General features: G+C 49.6%; 1 protein-coding gene across 1 annotated transcript in view; it reads left to right on the forward strand.

Annotated features, from left to right (window-relative positions):
* Positions 1 to 19,013, forward strand: part of LOC121275111 (zinc finger protein GLI2-like) — a gene marked incomplete at both ends in the record, with an annotated part of 298,602 nt that overhangs the window by 238,524 nt on the left and 41,065 nt on the right. The gene's annotated exons all lie outside the window — the stretch shown is intronic.

Here is a 19,013-nt window from a genome sequence, read left to right on the forward strand (position 1 = left end):
GAGTGAGAGAGAGAGTGAGAGTGTGTGTGTGAGAGAGAGAGAGTGAGAGAGAGAGTGAGAGTGTGTGAGAGAGTGTGTGTGTGAGAGAGAGAGTGAGGGAGAGAGTGAGAGTGTGTGTGTGAGAGAGAGTGAGAGAGAGAGTGAGTGTGTGTGTGTGAGAGAGAGAGTGAGAGAGAGTGTGTGTGTGAGAGAGAGAGTGAGAGTGTGTGTGTGAGAGAGAGTGAGAGAGAGTGTGTGTGTGAGAGAGAGATTGAGAGAGAGAGTGAGAGTGTGTGTGTGAGAGTGAGAGAGAGTGTGTGCGTGAGAGTGAGAGTGAAAGAGAGAGTGCGAGTGTGTGTGAGAGAGAGAGAGTGAGAGAGAGTGTGTGTGTGAAAGTGTGTGTGTGAGAGAGGGAGTGAGAGAGAGAGTGAGAGTGTGTGTGTGAGAGAGAGAGAGTGAGAGAGAGAGTGAGAGTGTGTGAGATAGAGAGAGTGAGAGAGAGAGTGAGAGTGTGTGTGTGAGAGAGTGAGAGAGAGAGTGAGAGTATGTGTGTGAGAGAGAGTGAGAGAGAGTTTGTGTGAGAGAGTGAGAGTGTGTGTGTGAGGGTGAGAGAGAGTGTGTGTGTGAGAGTGAGAGTGAGAGAGAGCGTGAGAGTGTGTGTGTGAGAGAGAGTGAGAGAGAATGTGTGTGAGAGAGAGTGAGAGAGTGTGTGTGTGAGAGAGAGAGTGAGAGATTTAGTGAGAGTGTGTGTGTGAGAGTGAGAGTGAGAGAGAGTGTGTGTGTGAGAGTGAGAGTGAGAGAGAGAGTGAGAGTGTTTGTGTGAGAGAGAGTGAGAGAGAGAGTGAGTGTGTGTGTGAGAGAGAGTGAGAGAGAGTGTGTGTGAGAGAGAGTGAGAGTGTGTGTGTGAGAGAGAGAGAGTGAGAGAGACAGTGAGAGTGTGTGTGTGTGAGAGTGAGAGAGAGAGTGAGAGTATGTGTGAGAGAGAGTGAGAGAGAGTGTGTGTGAGAGAGAGAGTGAGAGTGTGTGTGTGAGTGAGAGAGAGTGTGTGTGTGAGTGAGAGAGAGTGTGAGTGTGAGAGTGAGAGTGAGAGAGAGCGTGAGAGTGTGTGTGTGAGAGAGAGTGAGAGAGAGTGTGTGTGAGAGAGAGTGAGAGAGAGTGTGTGTGTGTGAGAGTGAGTGTGTGTGTGTGAGAGAGAGTGAGAGAGAGTGTGTGTGAGAGAGAGAGAGTGAGAGAGAGAGTGAGAGTGTGTGTGTGAGAGTGAGAGTGAGAGAGAGTGTGTGTGAGAGAGAGAGAGTGAGAGAGAGAGTGAGAGTGTGTGAGAGAGATTGAGTGAGAGAGAGAGAGAGTGTGTGTGAGAGAGAGTGTGTGTGTGAGAGTGAGAGTGAGAGAGAGTGAGAGTGTGTGTGTGAGAGAGAGAGTGAGAGAGATTGTGTGTGTGAGAGAGTGTGTGAGAGAGAGTGTGTGCGTGAGAGTGAGTGAGAGAGAGAGTGCGAGTGTGTGTGAGAGAGAGAGAGTGAGAGAGAGTGTGTCTGTGAGATTGTGTGTGTGAGAGAGGGAGTGAGAGAGAGAGTGAGAGTGTGTGTGGGAGAGAGAGAGAGAGTGAGAGAGAGAGTGAGAGAGTGTGTGAGAGAGTGTGTGTGTGAGAGAGAGAGTGAGGGAGAGAGTGAGAGTGTGTGTGTGAGAGAGAGTGAGAGAGAGAGTGAGAGTGTGTGTGTGAGAGAGAGAGTGAGGGAGAGTGTGTGTGTGAGAGAGACAGTGAGAGTGTGTGTGTGAGAGAGAGTGAGAGAGAGTGTGTGTGTGAGAGAGAGAGTGAGAGATTGAGTGAGAGTGTGTGTGTGAGAGAGAGTGAGAGAGAGAGTGAGTGTGTGTGTGAGAGAGAGTGAGAGAGAGTGTGTGTGAGAGAGAGTGAGAGTGTGTGTGTGAGAGAGAGAGAGTGAGAGAGACAGTGAGAGTGTGTGTGTGTGAGAGTGAGAGTGAGAGTATGTTTGTGAGAGAGAGTGAGAGAGAGTGTGTGTGTGAGAGTGAGAGTGAGAGAGAGCGTGAGAGTGTTTGTGTGAGAGAGAGTGAGAGAGAGTGTGTGTGAGAGAGAGTGAGAGAGAGTGTGTGTGTGTGAGAGTGAGAGTGTGTGTGTGAGAGAGAGTGAGAGAGAGTGTGTGTGAGAGAGAGAGAGTGAGAGAGGGAGAGTGTGTGTGTGAGAGTGAGAGTGAGAGAGAGTGTGTGTGTGAGAGAGAGAGTGAGAGAGAGAGTGAGAGTGTGTGAGAGAGATTGAGTGAGAGAGAGAGAGAGTGTGTGTGAGAGAGAGTGTGTGTGTGAGAGTGAGAGTGAGACAGAGTGAGAGTGTGTGTGTGAGAGAGAGATTGAGGGAGAGTGTGTGTGTGAGATTGTGTGTGTGAGAGTGAGAGTGAGAGAGAGTGTGTGTGTGTGAGAGAGAGAGTGAGAGAGAGAGAGAGTGTGTGTGAGAGAGTGTGTGTGTGAGAGAGATAGTGAGGGAGAGAGTGAGAGTGTGTGTGTGAGAGAGAGTGAGAGAGAGAGTGAGAGTGTGTGTGTGAGAGAGAGAGTGAAGGAGAGTGTGTGTGTGAGAGAGACAGTGAGAGTGTGTGTGTGAGAGAGAGTGAGAGAGAGTGTGTGTGTGAGAGAGAGAGTGAGAGATTGAGTGAGAGTGTGTGTGTGAGAGTGAGAGTGAGAGAGAGTGTGTGTGTGAGAGTGAGAGTGAGAGAGAGAGTGAGAGTGTTTGTGTGAGAGAGAGTGAGAGAGAGAGTGAGTGTGTGTGTGAGAGAGAGTGAGAGAGAGTGTGTGTGAGAGTGAGAGTGTGTGTGAGAGAGAGAGAGAGTGAGAGAGACAGTGAGAGTGTGTTTGTGTGAGACTGAGAGAGAGAGTGAGAGTATGTGTCAGAGAGAGAGTGAGAGAGAGTGTGTATGAGAGAGAGAGTGAGAGTGTGTGTGTGAGTGAGAGAGAGTGTGTGTGTGAGAGTGAGAGTGAGAGAGAGCGTGAGAGTGTGTGTGTGAGAGAGAGTGAGAGAGAGTGTGTGTGAGAGAGAGTGAGAGAGAGTGTGTGTGTGAGAGAGTGAGAGTGTGTGTGTGAGAGAGAGTGAGAGAGAGTGTGTGTGAGAGAGAGAGAGTGAGAGAGAGAGTGAGAGTGTGTGTGTGAGAGTGAGAGTGAGAGAGAGTGTGTGTGTGAGAGAGAGAGTGAGAGAGAGAGTGAGAGTGTGTGAGAGAGATTGAGTGAGAGAGAGAGAGAGTGTGTGTGAGAGAGTGTGTGTGTGTGAGAGTGAGAGTGAGAGAGAGTGAGAGTGTGTGTGTGAGAGAGAGATTGAGGGAGAGTGTGTGTGTGAGATTGTGTGTGTGAGAGTGAGAGTGAGAGAGAGTGTGTGTGTGAGAGAGAGAGTGTGTGTGAGAGAGTGTGTGTGTGAGAGAGAGAGTGAGGGAGAGAGTGAGAGTGTGTGTGTGATAGAGACAGTGAGAGTGTGTGTGTGAGAGAGAGAGTGAGTGAGAGTGTTTGAGAGAGAGAGAGTGAGAGATTGAGAGATTGAGTGAGAGTGTGTGTGTGAGAGAGTGAGAGAGAGAGTGAGAGTATGTGTGTGAGAGAGAGTGAGAGTGTGTGTGTGAGAGAGACAGAGAGAGTGTGTGTGTGAGAGAGACAGTGAGAGTGTGTGTGTGAGAGAGAGAGTGAGTGAGAGTGTTTGAGAGAGAGAGAGTGAGAGATTGAGTGAGAGTGTGTGTGTGAGAGTGAGAGTGAGAGAGAGTGTGTGTGTGAGAGTGAGAGTGAGAGAGAGAGTGAGAGTGTTTGTGTGAGAGAGAGTGAGAGAGAGAGTGAGTGTGTGTGTGAGAGTGTGTGTGAGAGAGAGTGTGTGCGTGAGAGTGAGTGAGAGGGAGAGTGCGAGTGTGTGTGAGAGAGAGAGAGTGAGAGAGAGTGTGTGTGTGAGATTGTGTGTGTGAGAGAGGGAGTGAGAGAGAGAGTGAGAGTGTGTGTGTGAGAGAGAGAGAGTGAGAGAGAGAGTGAGAGTGTTTGAGAGAGAGAGAGTGAGAGAGAGAGTGAGAGTGTGTGTGTGAGAGAGTGAGAGAGAGAGTGAGAGTATGTGTGTGAGAGAGAGTGAGAGTGTGTGTGTGAGAGAGACAGTGAGAGTGTATGTGTGAGAGAGAGAGTGAGTGAGAGTGTGAGAGAGAGAGTGAGAGAGAGTGTGTGTGTGATATTGTGTGTGTGAGAGAGGGAGTGAGAGAGAGAGTGAGAGTGTGTGTGTGAGAGAGAGAGAGTGAGAGAGAGAGTGAGAGAGTGTGTGAGAGAGTGTGTGTGTGAGAGAGAGAGTGAGAGAGAGAGTGAGAGTGTGTGTGTGAGAGAGAGAGTGAGGGAGAGTGTCTGTGTGAGAGAGACAGTGAGAGTGTGTGTGTGAGAGAGAGTGAGAGAGAGTGTGTGTGTGAGAGAGAGAGTGAGAGATTTAGTGAGAGTGTGTGTGTGAGAGTGAGAGTGAGAGAGAGTGTGTGTGTGAGAGTGAGAGTGAGAGAGAGAGTGAGAGTGTTTGTGTGAGAGAGAGTGAGAGAGAGAGTGAGTGTGTGTGTGAGAGAGAGTGAGAGATAGTGTGTGTGAGAGAGAGTGAGAGTGTGTGTGTGAGAGAGAGAGAGTGAGAGAGACAGTGAGAGTGTGTGTGTGAGAGAGTGAGAGAGAGAGTGAGAGTATGTGTGAGAGAGAGAGTGAGAGAGAGTGTGTGTGAGAGAGAGAGTGAGAGTGTGTGTGTGAGTGAGAGAGAGTGTGTGTGTGAGTGAGAGAGAGTGTGTGTGTGAGAGTGAGAGTGAGAGAGAGCGTGAGAGTGTGTGTGTGAGAGAGAGTGAGAGAGAGTGTGTGTGAGAGAGAGTGAGAGAGAGTGTGTGTGTGTGAGAGTGAGTGTGTGTGTGTGAGAGAGAGTGAGAGAGAGTGTGTGTGAGAGAAAGAGAGTGAGAGAGAGAGTGAGAGTGTGTGTGTGAGAGTGAGAGTGAGAGAGAGTGTGTGTGAGAGAGAGAGAGTGAGAGAGAGAGTGAGAGTGTGTGAGAGAGATTGAGTGAGAGAGAGAGAGAGTGTGTGTGAGAGAGAGTGTGTGTGTGAGAGTGAGAGTGAGAGAGAGTGAGAGTGTGTGTGTGAGAGAGAGATTGAGGGAGAGTGTGTGTGTGAGATTGTGTGTGTGAGAGTGAGAGTGAGAGAGAGTGTGTGTGTGTGAGAGAGAGTGTGTGTGAGAGAGTGTGTGTGTGAGAGAGAGAGTGAGGGAGAGAGTGAGAGTGTGTGTGTGAGAGAGAGTGAGAGTGTGTGTGTGAGAGAGAGAGTGAGGGAGAGCGTGTGTGTGAGAGAGACAGTGAGAGTGTGTGTGTGAGAGAGAGTGAGAGAGAGTGTGTGTGTGAGAGAGAGAGTGAGAGATTGAGTGAGAGTGTGTGTGTGAGAGTGAGAGTGAGAGAGAGTGTGTGTGTGAGAGTGAGAGTGAGAGAGAGAGTGAGAGTGTTTGTGTGAGAGAGAGTGAGAGAGAGAGTGAGTGTGTGTGTGAGAGTGTGTGTGAGAGAGAGTGTGTGCGTGAGAGTGAGTGAGAGAGAGAGTGCGAGTGTGTGTGAGAGATAGAGAGTGAGAGAGAGTGTGTGTGTGAGATTGTGTGTGTGAGAGAGGGAGTGAGAGAGAGAGTGAGAGTGTGTGTGAGAGAGAGAGAGTGAGAGAGAGAGTGAGTGTTTGAGAGAGAGAGAGAGGGAGAGAGAGTGAGAGTGTGTGTGTGAGAGAGTGAGAGAGAGAGTGAGAGTATGTGTGTGGGAGAGAGTGAGAGTGTGTGTGTGAGAGAGAGAGTGATTGAGAGTGTGTGTGTGAGAGAGAGAGTGAGAGTGTGAGTGTGAGAGAGAGAGTGAGAGAGAGTGTGTGTGTGAGATTGTGTGTGTGAGAGAGGGAGTGAGAGAGAGAGTGAGAGTGTGTGTGTGAGAGAGAGAGAGTGAGAGAGAGAGTGAGAGTGTGTGAGAGAGTGTGTGTGTGAGAGAGAGAGTGAGGGAGAGAGTGAGAGTGTGTGTGTGAGAGAGAGTGAGAGAGAGAGTGAGAGTGTGTGTGTGAGAGAGAGAGTGAGGGAGAGTGTGTGTGTGAGAGAGACAGTGAGAGTTTGTGTGTGAGAGAGAGTGAGAGAGAGTGTGTGTGTGAGAGAGGAAGTGAGAGAGAGAGTGAGAGTGTGTGTGTGAGAGAGAGTGTGTGCGTGAGAGTGAGAGTGAAAGAGAGAGTGCGAGTGTGTGTGAGAGAGAGAGAGTGAGAGAGAGTGTGTGTGAGAGTGTGTGTGTGAGAGAGGGAGTGAGAGAGAGAGTGAGAGTGTGTGTGTGAGAGAGAGAGAGTGGGAGAGAGAGTGAGAGTGTGTGATGGAGAGAGAGTGAGAGACAGAGTGAGAGTGTGTGTGTGAGAGAGTGAGAGAGAGAGTGAGAGTATGTGTGTGAGAGAGAGTGAGAGAGAGAGTGTGTGAGAGAGAGTGAGAGTGTGTGTGTGAGAGTGAGAGAGAGTGTGTGTGTGAGAGTGAGAGTGAGAGAGAGCGTGAGAGTGTGTGTGTGAGAGAGAGTGAGAGAGAGTGTGTGTGAGAGAGAGTGAGAGAGTGTGTGTGTGAGAGAGTGAGAGTGTGTGTGTGAGAGAGAGTGAGAGAGAGTGTGTGTGAGAGAGAGAGAGTGAGAGAGAGATGTGTGTGTGAGAGTGAGAGTGAGAGAGAGTGTGTGTGTGAGAGGGAGAGTGAGAGAGAGAGTGAGAAGGTGTGAGAGAGATTGAGTGAGAGAGAGAGAGAGTGTGTGTTAGAGAGAGTGTGTGTGTGAGAGTGAGAGTGAGGGAGAGAGTGAGAGTGTGTCTGTGAGAGAGAGTGAGAGTGAGTGTGTGTGAGAGAGAGTGAGAGAGAGTGTGTGTGTGAGAGAGTGAGAGTGTGTGTGTGAGAGAGAGTGAGAGAGAGTGTGTGTGAGAGAGAGAGAGTGAGAGAGAGAGTGAGATGTGTGTGTGAGAGTGAGAGTGAGAGAGAGTGTGTGTGTGAGAGGGAGAGTGAGAGAGAGAGTGAGAGGGTGTGAGAGAGATTGAGTGAGAGAGAGAGAGAGTGTGTGTGAGAGAGAGTGTGTGTGTGAGAGAGAGAGTGAGGGAGAGAGTGAGGGAGGGAGTGAGAGTGTGTGTGTGAGAGAGAGAGAGTGAGAGAGAGAGAGTGAGAGTATGTGTGTGAGAGAGAGAGTGAGAGAGAGTGTGTGTGTGAGAGAGAGTGAGAGAGAGTGTGTGTGTGAGAGAGAGAGTGAGATTGTGTGTGTGAGAGTGAGAGTGAGAGAGAGTGTGTGTGTGAGAGTGAGAGTTAGAGAGAGAGTGAGAGTGTGTGTGTGAGAGAGAGTGAGAGAGAGAGTGAGTGTGTGTGTGAGAGTGAGAGTGAGAGAGAGTGTGTGTGTGAGAGTGAGAGTGAGAGAGATTGAGAGTGTGTGTGTGAGAGAGAGTGAGAGTGTGTGTGTGAGAGTGAGAGAGAGAGAGTGAGAGTGTGTGTGTGAGAGAGAGAGAGTGAGAGAGAAAGTGAGAGTGTGTGGGAGAGAGAGAGTGAGAGAGAGAGTGAGACTATGTGTGTGAGACAGAGTGAGAGAGAGAGTGAGAGTGTGTGTGTGAGAGTGAGAGTGAGAGAGAGTGTGTGTGAGAGAGAGAGTGAGAGAGAGAGTGAGAGTGTGTGAGAGAGATTGAGTGAGAGAGAGAGAGAGTGTGTGTGAGAGAGAGTGTGTGTGTGAGAGTGAGAGTGAGAGAGAGTAAGAGTGTGTGTGTGAGAGAGAGTGTGAGAGTGAGAGTGTGTGTGTGAGAGTGAGAGAGAGTGTGTGTGTCAGAGTGAGTGAGAGAGAGAGTGAGAGTGTGTGTGTGAGAGAGAGTGAGAGAGAGAGTGAGAGTGTGTGTGTGAGAGAGAGTGAGAGATAGTGTGTGTGTGAGAGAGAGAGTGAGAGAGAGAGAGTGAGAGTGTGTGAGAGAGAGTGAGTGAGAGAGATAGAGTGTGTGTCAGAGAGAGTGTGTGTGTGAGAGTGAGAGTGAGAGAGAGAGTGAGAGTGTGTGTGAGAGAGAGAGAGAGTGAGAGAGAGTGAGAGTGTGTGTGTGAGATAGAGTGAGAGAGAGTGTGTGTGAGAGAGAGTGTGAGAGAGAGTGTGTGTGTGAGAGAGAGAGTGAGAGAGAGTGTGTGTGTGAGAGAGAGAGTGAGAGAGAGAGTGAGAGTGTGTGTGTGAGAGAGAGTGAGAGAGTGTGTGTGAGAGTGAGAGAGTGAGAGTGTGTGTGTGAGAGTGAGAGTGAGAGAGAGTGTGTGTGTGAGAGTGAGAGTGAGAGAGAGAGTGAGAGTGTGTGTGTGAGAGAGAGTGAGAGAGAGAGTGAGAGTGTGTTTGTGAGAGAGAGTGAGAGAGAATGTGTGTGTGAGAGAGACAGTGAGAGTGTGTGTGTGGGAGAGAGTGTGTGTGTGAGAGAGTGAGAGAGAGAGTGAGAGTGTGTGTGTGAGAGTGAGAGGGAGAGAGAGTGTGTGTGTGAGAGTGAGAGTGAGAGAGAGAGTGAGAGTGTTTGTGTGAGAGAGAGTGAGAGAGAGAGTGAGAGTGTGTGTGTGAGAGTGAGAGTGAGAGAGAGTGTGTGTGTGAGAGAGAGAGTGAGAGTGTGTGAGAGTGAGAGTGTGTGAGAGAGAGTGAGTGAGAGAAAGAGTGTGTGTGAGAGAGAGTGTGTGTGTGAGATTGAGAGTGAGAGAGAGAGTGAGAGTGTGTGTGAGAGAGAGAGTGAGAGAGAGAGTGAGAGTGTGTTTGTGAGAGAGAGAGAGTGAGAGAGAGTGAGAGAGAGTGAGAGTGAGAGAGAGAGTGAGAGTGTGTGTGTGTGAGAGAGAGAGTGATAGAGAGTGTGTGTGTGAGAGTGAGAGTGAGAGAGAGTGAGAGTGTGTGTGTGAGAGAGAGAGTGAGGGAGAGAGTGAGAGTGTGTGTGTGAGAGAGAGAGAGTGAGAGAGAGAGTGAGAGTGTGTGTGTGAGAGAGAGAGTGAGAGACAGTGTGTGTGTGAGAGTGAGAGTGAGAGAGAGAGTGAGAGTGTGTGTGTGAGAGAGCGTGAGAGAGAGAGTGAGTGTGTGTGTGAGAGTGAGAGTGAGAGAGAGTGTGTGTGTGAGAGTGAGAGAGAGTGTGTGTGTGAGAGTGAGAGAGAGAGTGAGAGTGTGTGTGTGAGAGAGAGTGAGAGTGTGTGTGTGAGAGTGAGAGAGAGAGTGAGAGTGTGTGTGTGAGAGAAAGAGAGCGAGAGAGAAAGTGAGAGTGTGTGAGAGAGAGAGAGTGAGAGAGAGAGTGAGACTATGTGTGTGAGAGAGAGTGAGAGAGAGTGTGTGTGTGAGAGTGAGAGAGAGAGTGAGAGTGTGTGTGTGAGAGAGAGTGAGAGAGAGATAGTGAGAGTGTGTGTGTGAGAGTGAGAGAGAGTGTGTGTGTGAGAGAGAGAGTGAGAGAGAGAGAGAGAGTGTGTGAGAGAGATTGAGTGAGAGAGAGAGAGAGTGTGTGTGAGAGAGAGTGTGTGTGTGTGTGAGAGTGAGAGTGAGAGAGAGTAAGAGTGTGTGTGTGAGAGAGAGTTTGAGAGTGAGAGTGTGTGTGTGAGAGTGAGAGTAAGAGAGAGTGTGTGTGTGAGAGTGAGTGAGAGAGAGAGTGAGAGTGTGTGTGTGAGAGAGAGTGAGAGAGAGAGTGAGAGTGTGTTTGTGAGAGAGAGTGAGAGAGAGTGTGTGTGTGAGAGCGAGAGTGAGAGAGAGAGTGACAGTGTGTGAGAGAGAGTGAGTGAGAGAGAGAGAGTATATGAGAGAGAGTGTTTGTGAGAGTGAGAGAGATAGTGAGAGTGTGTGTGAGAGAGAGAGAGTGAGAGAGAGTGAGAGTGTGTGTGTGAGATAGAGTGTGAGAGAGAGTGTGTGTGTGAGAGAGAGTGTGAGAGAGAGTGTGTGTGTGAGAGAGAGAGTGAGAGAGAGTGTGTGTGTGAGAGAGAGAGTGAGAGAGAGAGTGAGAGTGTGTGTGTGAGAGAGAGTGAGAGAGTGTGTGTGAGAGAGAGAGAGTGAGAGTGTGTGTGTGAGAGTGAGAGTGAGAGAGAGAGTGAGAGTGTGTGTGTGAGAGAGAGTGAGAGAGAGAGTGAGAGTGTGTGTGTGAGAGAGAGTGAGAGAGAGTGTGTGTGTGAGAGAGAGAGAGTGAGAGTGTGTGTGTGAGAGAGAGTGAGAGAGAGTGTGTGTGTGTGAGAGAGTGAGAGAGAGAGTGAGAGTGTGTGTGTGAGAGTGAGAGTGAGAGAGAGTGTGTGTGTGAGAGTGAGAGTGAGAGAGAGAGTGAGAGTGTTTGTGTGAGAGAGAGTGAGAGAGAGAGTGAGAGTGTGTGTGTGAGAGTGAGAGTGAGAGAGAGTGTGTGTGTGAGAGAGAGAGTGAGAGTGTGTGAGAGTGAGAGTGTGTGAGAGAGAGTGAGTGAGAGAAAGAATGTGTGTGAGAGAGAGTGTGTGTGTGAGATTGAGGGTGAGAGAGAGAATGAGAGTGTGTGTGAGAGAGAGAGTGAGAGAGAGAGTGAGAGTGTGTGTGTGAGAGAGAGAGAGTGAGAGAGAGAGTGAGAGTGTGTGTGTGAGAGAGAGAGAGTGAGAGAGAGTGTGTGTGTGAGAGTGAGAGTGAGAGAGATGGTGAGAGTGTGTGTGTGAGAGAGTGAGAGAGAGAGAGTGAGAGTTTGTGTTTGAGAGAGATTGAGAGAGAGTGTGTGTGTGAGAGAGAGAGTGAGAATGTGTGTGTGTGAGAGAGAGTGAGAGAGAGTGTGTTTGTGAGAGAGTGAGAGAGAGAGTGAGAGTGTGTGTGTGTGAGAGTGAGAGTGAGAGAGAGTGTGTGTGTGAGAGTGAGAGTGAGAGAGAGAGTGAGAGTGTGTGTGTGAGAGAGAGAGTGAGAGAGAGAGTGAGAGTGTGTGTTTGAGAGTGAGAGTGAGAGAGAGTCTGTGTGTGAGAGAGAGAGTGAGAGTGTCTGAGAGTGACAGTGTGTGAGAGTGAGAGTGTGTGAATGAGAGTTAGTGTGAGAGAGAGTGAGTGTGAGAGAGTGAGTGAGAGAGAGAGTGTGTGTGAGAGAGAGTGTGTGTGTGAGAGTGAGATTGAGAGAGAGGGTGAGAGTGTGTGTGTGAGTGAGAGATTGAGAGAGAGAGTGAGAGTGTGTGTGTGAGAGAGAGATAGTGAGAGAGAGAGTGAGAGAGAGAGTGAGAGTGTGTGTGTGAGAGAGAGAGTGAGAGAGAGTGTGTGTGTGAGATTGAGAGTGAGAGAGAGGGTGAGAGTGTGTGTGAGAGAGAGAGAGTGAGAGAGAGGGTGAGAGTGTGTGTGAGAGAGAGAGTGAGAGAGAGAGTGAGAGTGTGTGTGTGAGAGAGAGAGAGTGAGAGAGAGTGTGTGTGTGAGAGTGAGAGTGAGAGAGAGAGTGTGTGTGAGAGAGAGAGAGTGAGAGAGAGAGTGAGAGTGTGTGTGTGAGAGAGAGAGAGTGAGTGAGAGAGTGAGAGAGAGTGTGTGTGAGAGAGAGAGTGAGAGAGAGAGTGAGAGTGTGTGTGTGAGAGACAGACTGAGAGAGAGAGTGAGAGTGTGTGAGAGAGAGCGAGAGTGAGAGAGAGTGTGAGAGAGAGTGTGTGTGAGAGAGAGAGTGAGAGAGAGAGTGAGAGTGTTTGCTCTGCTCAAAGCAAAAGTGCAAGTCCAGCTGGATCGTATGACACACCCCCTTTTAGTGATGTCGTGCTGCTATCCCTTGAGGGCAGATTATAACCATAATATCCAAGAATAGCTATACTACCAATGAATAAATATTTTTAGTAGACTAACTAATAATAATATTAACAATTTAAAGCATATACCCACCATGGGAATGACTCATGTTTATACTTTTATCCATTTCTGGCTGCATTCAGAAGTGTTTTGGTCCCTAAGACTGCTTCATCTTTATATTTCATCCTGTCCCCTTCCAGCCTTGCTTTTTCATACACTGGAGAAATCTGGTTGTGTGGGAGCATTGCTGCACCGTCTGGAGAATGTATAGGAGCTGACTGTCTTCATCTTTGTCCTCTCTCAGCTTTGCTGAAACATTCCAGGTCTCTCTCCTCACTGGGCTGACAATGTTCCATCCCTTGGAGGGTTTCACAATGATTCCACAAGACCCAGTGCTTCACCCATTATCAATCTCTTAAGCAGCAGTGTAAACTTCTGTAAAGAACACCAGCATTTGCAAAGGCTACTTTGGACATTCTGTGGTGAAGACTTTTCAGTGAAGTTATAGCAGTCACTTCATGACTTCATTCTTCCTCTCACTGTTTCCTGCCACATTTCGTGTTAATTGCTCCAGTCTGCTATTCACTGTGAACCCACACAGCCTTCCCAAACCCCTGTTGTCAGATTCCTATTCACGTCATTCACCAGCTCGTACACTGAGAGGATGCTGAACGCATCATCCTCCAAATCTTCAATACACGCCGTGACTAACTTCAGAACGTTGCTGACAAGACACTCCGTTGTGAACTCCCTTATCCCTGAATCATCTCCACAGCGTTCTGGGGACCTTCTCCTCACCTACAATCGGGAAGTAGCTTGTCACCGGTCTCCAACGTTTCAGCAACTTGTCAATCGGGGTCACCAGCTGGTCACATCCTGCCTCAATAAATTGCACTTGTCCTCTAGAACAGTCACTGAACTCCCTTTATCACTGCGCTCCAATCACAGAAATGCAGAGGTCAGCATCTTCCAAAAGGAAATACTGCTCCCCCTTCTCAAAACTGAAACATCTCAAAACGATAAGAGGAAATATTTTGTTGCATCCTCGTTTGAGGCATCAGTTGTCAAAAAAAAGACCATTTACTTCAATGTAATCTGAGGGTTTTTATATAGAATATGGCACTCAAATGTTCTCGCTCAGTGTTTTCACTGTTGTTTTTCCATACATCAGATCTCTTGCCGCAGAGGAGTCTCTGTAGATTACACCGCAGTCAATTCTCTCATCAGATTCATGGCATGATAGAGTTGACATTACTCAGTAGCAGTCATGCTATTGTTTGAAAACAATGCAGGCAAATAAAAGAAGGATCTCAGCGGTGATCTACCTGCACTTAGGATGTTAAATTTGTGCTTTTCTGACAAAAATGTGCTGAATCACAAATCCCTTTCCTTGATGCCTGACATCAATAACACATGGGTACAAAGTGCAGAGTGCATGATGCTCTCCCTTTCAAATCACATTCTGGATTCAACAGTGTCTTCGGATTTGGTATCTGCTTGGTATTTTGAATCGAAGTATGGCGTGATGGTGTATCAGGATGTGGCTTTGATGAAAACAATGCTCCAATCCCTTTTGTATTGACTGCCTGACCTGGAAATGATTTACTGATATTATTATTAGTGTAGCATAAAGGGTTAACAGATGGGATATGCTAATGGATGACATAGATGATGATGTACTGTTGACGTCAGTCAATCATGTATTAGACTCTCTGTCTGGAGAGAGAGGGGGAAGTTGGAATCATGCCTGGGAGCAAGATGCCTACTCTACCCTGTTTAGATGTAGTACTAATAAACAAGTGTTAAGCAGACACCAGAGTATGTCTCCAGTCTGTCTAAGAACCAAGTGCCACATCTAGAGTCCAAGTCAGAAGGACCCAGAATCCGAACATTAGCCAATGAGGCTGGTAGGACAACATTGTGGTGTTGATAGGAAAGAGGAGAGGCCCTGATGGGACCACTCCTTGCGAGTACACTGGCCAATCTAGAGATGATCATGACCAAGGTTTAACCAAAGGGACTGACCATTTGGAAGCAGCCAGCCTCTAATTGGTTGATTTTGCTATCAGTGATTTCTGATTCATCATTCCATTGGTGAGCAGGACTTCTCTCAGGTGTCCTTGTGAATAGTACAAGACAGTGAGCTGCTAAAATACCATGAGGTACCAGCACAGGCCCCGATGTGATGAAATCTGCTCTATCTGCTGCAAAACTGGGTGTCTGGCCATCTTACTTTATCATATTCAAAACGGTGACTTCCTATTTATTCACGTTTAACTGCATGTGGGCAGCTGAACAAACTCAGGGGTCTGCTCTGTTCAGAGGAGGGTTCACACCTTCCATTGCTCTGCAGTGTAAAGAGATCTCCTGGGTCCTAAAGCCGAAAGCAATAATAGAGGGAAAAATATAGTCTCAGTTCCCACAGCACTGTCCAGGCATCCAAACGTTTCACATTGAGAGTGTACAAAGGATTCTTTCCATACGTAACACATTCCTCAAAGATTTCTTCCTTCACAATTGTGGTGAATCTGTTCAGCAATTTTGAAGAGATTCAAATCCTTGTTTTCAAATGACTCCATGAACTCTCCCCTCCCTATCTCTGTAAAATCTCCCCCACTCCCACAATGCTCCCTATCTCTGTAAAATCTCCCCCACTCCCACAACGCTCCCTATCTCTGTAAAATCTCCCCCACTCCCACAACGCTCCCTATCTCTGTAAAATCTCCCCCACTCCCACAACGCTCCCTATCTCTGTAAAATCTCCCCCACTCCCACAACGCTCCCTAAATCTGTAAAATCTCCCCCACTCCCACAACGCTCCCTGTCTCTGTAAAATCTCCCCCACTCCCACAACCCTCCCTATCTCTGTAAAATCTCCCCCACTCCCACAACCCTCCCTATCTCTGTAAAATCTCCCCCACTCCCACAACGCTCCCTATCTCTGTAAAATCTCCCCCACTCCCACAACGCTCCCTATCTCTGTAAAATCTCCCCCACTCCCACAACTCTCCCTATCTCTGTAAAATCTCCACGACTCCCACAACGCTCCCTATCTCTGTAAAATCTCCCCCACTCCCACAACGCTCCCTGTCTCTGTAAAATCTCCCCCACTCCCACAACGCTCCCTATCTCTGTAAAATCTCCCCCACTCCCACAACGCTCCCTATCTCTGTAAAATCTCCCCCACTCCCACAACGCTCCCTATCTCTGTAAAATCTCCCCCACTCCCACAACGCTCCCTATCTCTGTAAAATCTCCCCCACTCCCACAACGCTCACTATCTCTGTAAAATCTCCCCCACTCCCACAACCCTCCCTATCTTTGTAAAATCTCCCCCACTCCCACAACGCTCCCTATCTCTGTAAAATCTCCCCCACTCCCACAACGCTCCCTATCTCTGTAAAATCTCCCCCACTCCCACAACTCTCCCTATCTCTGTAAAATCTCCCCCACTCCCACAACGCTCCCTATCTCTGTAAAATCTCCCCCACTCCCACAACGCTCCCTGTCTCTGTAAAATCTCCCCCACTCCCACAACCCTCCCTATCTCTGTAAAATCTCCCCCACTCCCACAACGCTCCCTATCTCTGTAAAATCTCCCCCACTCCCACAACGCTCCCTGTCTCTGTAAAATCTCCCCCACACCCACAACGCTCCCTGTCTCTGTAAAATCTCCCCCACTCCCACAACGCTCCCTATCTCTGTAAAATCTCCCCCACTCCCACAACGCTCCCTATCTCTGTAAAATCTCCCCCACTCCCACAACGCTCCCTATCTCTGTAAAATCTCCCCCACTCCCACAACGCTCCCTATCTCTGTAAAATCTCCCCCACTCCCACAATCCTCCCTATCTCTGTAAAATCTCCCCCACTCCCACAACGCTCCCTATCTCTGTAAAATCTCCCCCACTCCCACAACGCTCCCTATCTCTGTAAAATCTCCCCCACTCCCACAACGCTCCCTATCTCTGTAAAATCTCCCCCAATCCCACAACCCTCCCTATCTCTGTAAAATCTCCCCCACTCCCACAACGCTCCCTATCTCTGTAAAATCTCCCCCAATCCCACAACCCTCCCTATCTCTGTAAAATCTCCCCCACTCCCACAATGCTCCCTATCTCTGTAACCTCCTCCAGCCCCTACACCCTCCCTATCTCTGTAACCTCCTCCAGCTCTTAAAAACCTCCCTATCTCTGTAACCTCCTCCAGCCCCTACACCCTCCCTATCTCTGTAACCTCCTCCAGCCCCTACAACCCTCACTATCCCTGTAACCTCCTCCAGCCCCTACACCCCTCCCTATCTCTGTAACCTCCTCCGGCCCTACTCCCTCCCTATCTCTGTAACGTCCTCCAGCCCCTACACCCCTCCCTATCTCTGTAACCTCCTCCAGCCACACAACACTCCCTATCTCCGTAATGTCCTCCAGCCCCAAACCCCTCCCTATCTCTGTCACCTCCTTCAGCCCCTAAAAACCTGCCTATCTTTGTTAAATTCTCCAGCCCCAAAACCTTCCCTATCTGTGTAACCTCCTCCAGACCCTACACCCTCACTATCTCTGTAACCTCCACCAGCCCCTACACCCCTCCCTATCTCTGTAACCTCCTCCAGTCCCTACAACCCTCCCTATCTCTGTAACCTCCTCCAGCCCTTACACCCTCCCTATCTCAGTAACCTCCTCCAGCCCCTCAACCCTCCCTATCTCTGTAACCTCCTCCAGCCACTACACCCTCCCTATCTCTGTAACCTCCTCCAGCCCCTACACCCCTCCCTATCTCTGTAACCTCCTCCAGCCCCTACACCCTCCCTATCTCGGTAACCTCCTCCAGACCCTACACCCATCCCTATCTCTGTAACCTCCTCCAGTCCCTACAACCCTCCCTATCTCTGTAACCTCCTCCAGCCCTTACACCCTCCCTATCTCAGTAACCTCCTCCAGCCCCTCAACCCTCCCTATCTCTGTAACCTCCTCCAGCCACTACACCCTCCCTATCCCTGTAACCTCCTCCAGTCCCTACACCCCTCCCTATCTCTGTAACCTCCTCCAGCCCCTACACCCTCCCTATCTCGGTAACCTCCTCCAGACCCTACACCCATCCCTATCTCTGTAACCTCCTCCAGACACTACACCCTCCCTATCTCTGTAACCTCCTCCAGCCCCTACACCCCTCCCTATCTCTGAAACCTCCTCCAGTCCCTACAACCCTCCCTATCTCTATAACCTTGTCCAGTCCCTACACACCTCCCTATCTCTGTAACGTCCTCCGGCCCTACTCCCTCCCTATCTCTGTAACCTCATCCAGCTCCTACAACCCACCCTCTCTCTGTAACCTCCTCCAGCCCCACAACCCTCCCTATCTCTGTAAACTCCTCCAGCACCTACACCCCTCCCTATCTCTGTAAACTCCTCCAGACCTTACAAGCCTCCCTATCCCTGTAACCTCCTCCAACCCCTACACTCCTCCCTATCTCTGTAACCTCTACCAGCCACACAACCCTCACTATCTCTGTAACCTCCTCCAGTCCCTACAACACTCCCTATCTCTTTAACCTCCGCCAGTCCCCTACACCCCTCCCTATCTCTGTAACCTCCTCCAGCCCCTACACCCCTCCCTATCACTGTAAAATCTCCCACAGCCCCACAACCCTCCCTATCTCTGTAACCTCCTCAAGCCCCTACACCCCTCCCTAACTCTGTAACCTCCTTGAGCCCGTACAAACCTCTCTATATCTGTAACACCCTCCAGCCATTTCTACCCTCCCTATCTCTGCAACCTCCTCCAGCCCCTACACCACTCCCTATACCTGAAATCTCCTCCAGTCCCTACACCCCTACCTATCTCTGTAACCTCCTCCAGTCACTACAACCCTCCCTATCTCTGTAACCTCCTACAGTCGGTACAACAATCCCTAACTCTGTAACCTCCTCCAGTCCCTACAACCCTCCCTATCTCTGTAACCTCCTCCAGCCCCTACAACCCTCCCTATCACTGTAACCTCCTCCAGCCCCTACAACCCTCCCTATCTCTGTAAAATCCTCCAGCCCCTACAACCCTCCCTATCTCTGTAACCTCCTCCAGTCCCTAAAAACCTCCCTAACTCTGGAACATCCTCCAGCCCCTACAACCCTCTCTATCTCTGTAACCTCCTCCAGCCCCACAACCCTCCCTGTCTCTGTAACCTCCTCAAGCCCCTACACCCCTCCCTAAATCTGTAACCTCCTCCAGTCCCTACAACACTCCCTATCTCTGTAACCTCCGCCAGTCCCCTACACCCCTCCCTATCTCTGTAAACTCCTCCAGCCCCTACACCCTTCCCTATCTCTGTAACCTCCTCCAGTCCCACTACGCTCTGAGATCTCTGTAACCTCCTCCAGTCCCTACAACCCTCCTTATCTCTGTAACCTCCTCCTGCCCCTACAACACTCCCTATCTCGGTAACTTCCTCCAGCCCCTACACCACTCGATATCTCTGTAACCTCCTCCAGCCATTACACCCCTCCCTATCTCTGTAATAACCTCCAGCCCACTACAATCCTCATTATCTCTGTAAAATCCTCCAGCCCCTACACCCCTCCCTATCTCTGTAACCTCCTCCAGACCCTACAAACATACCTATCTCTGTAATCTCCTCCAGCCCCGACACACCTCCCTATCTCTGTAAACTCCACCAGCCCCTACAACCCTCCCAATCTCTGTAACCTACTCCTGCCCCTACAAACCTCCCTAACTCTGGAACATCCTCCAGCCCCAACAACCCTCTCTATCTCTGTAACCTCCTCCAGCCCCACAACCATCCATATCACTGTAACCTCCTCCAGCCCCTACACCCCTCCCTATCACTGTAAAATCTCCCACAGCCCCTACAACCCTCCCTATCTCTGTATCCTCCTTCAGCCCCTACACCCCTCCCTATCTCTATAACCTTTATCAGCCACACAACCCTCCCTATCTCTGTAACATCCTCCAGACCCTACAAGCCTCCCTATCTCTGTAACCTCCTCCAGCCCCCTACACCCTCTCTATCTATGTAAACTCCTCCAGGCCCTGAAACATCCCTATCTCTGTAACCTCCTCCAGACACCACAATCCTCCCTATCTCTGTAACCACCGCCAGCCCCTACAACCCTACCTATCTCTGTAACCTCCTCCAGCCCCTACAACTCTCCCTATCTCTGTAACCTCCTCCAGCCACTACAACCCTCCCTAACTCTGTAACCTCCTCCAGCCCCTACAACCCTCCCTATCTCTGTACACTCCTCCAGGCCCAACAACGCACCCCATTTTTGTAACCTCCTCCAGTCCCCTACAACCCTCCCTGTGTCTGTAACCTCCTCCAG

This window comes from Carcharodon carcharias, assembly GCF_017639515.1.
Source record: "Carcharodon carcharias isolate sCarCar2 chromosome X unlocalized genomic scaffold, sCarCar2.pri SUPER_X_unloc_9, whole genome shotgun sequence".
NCBI classification, from domain to species: Eukaryota; Metazoa; Chordata; class Chondrichthyes; order Lamniformes; family Lamnidae; genus Carcharodon; species Carcharodon carcharias.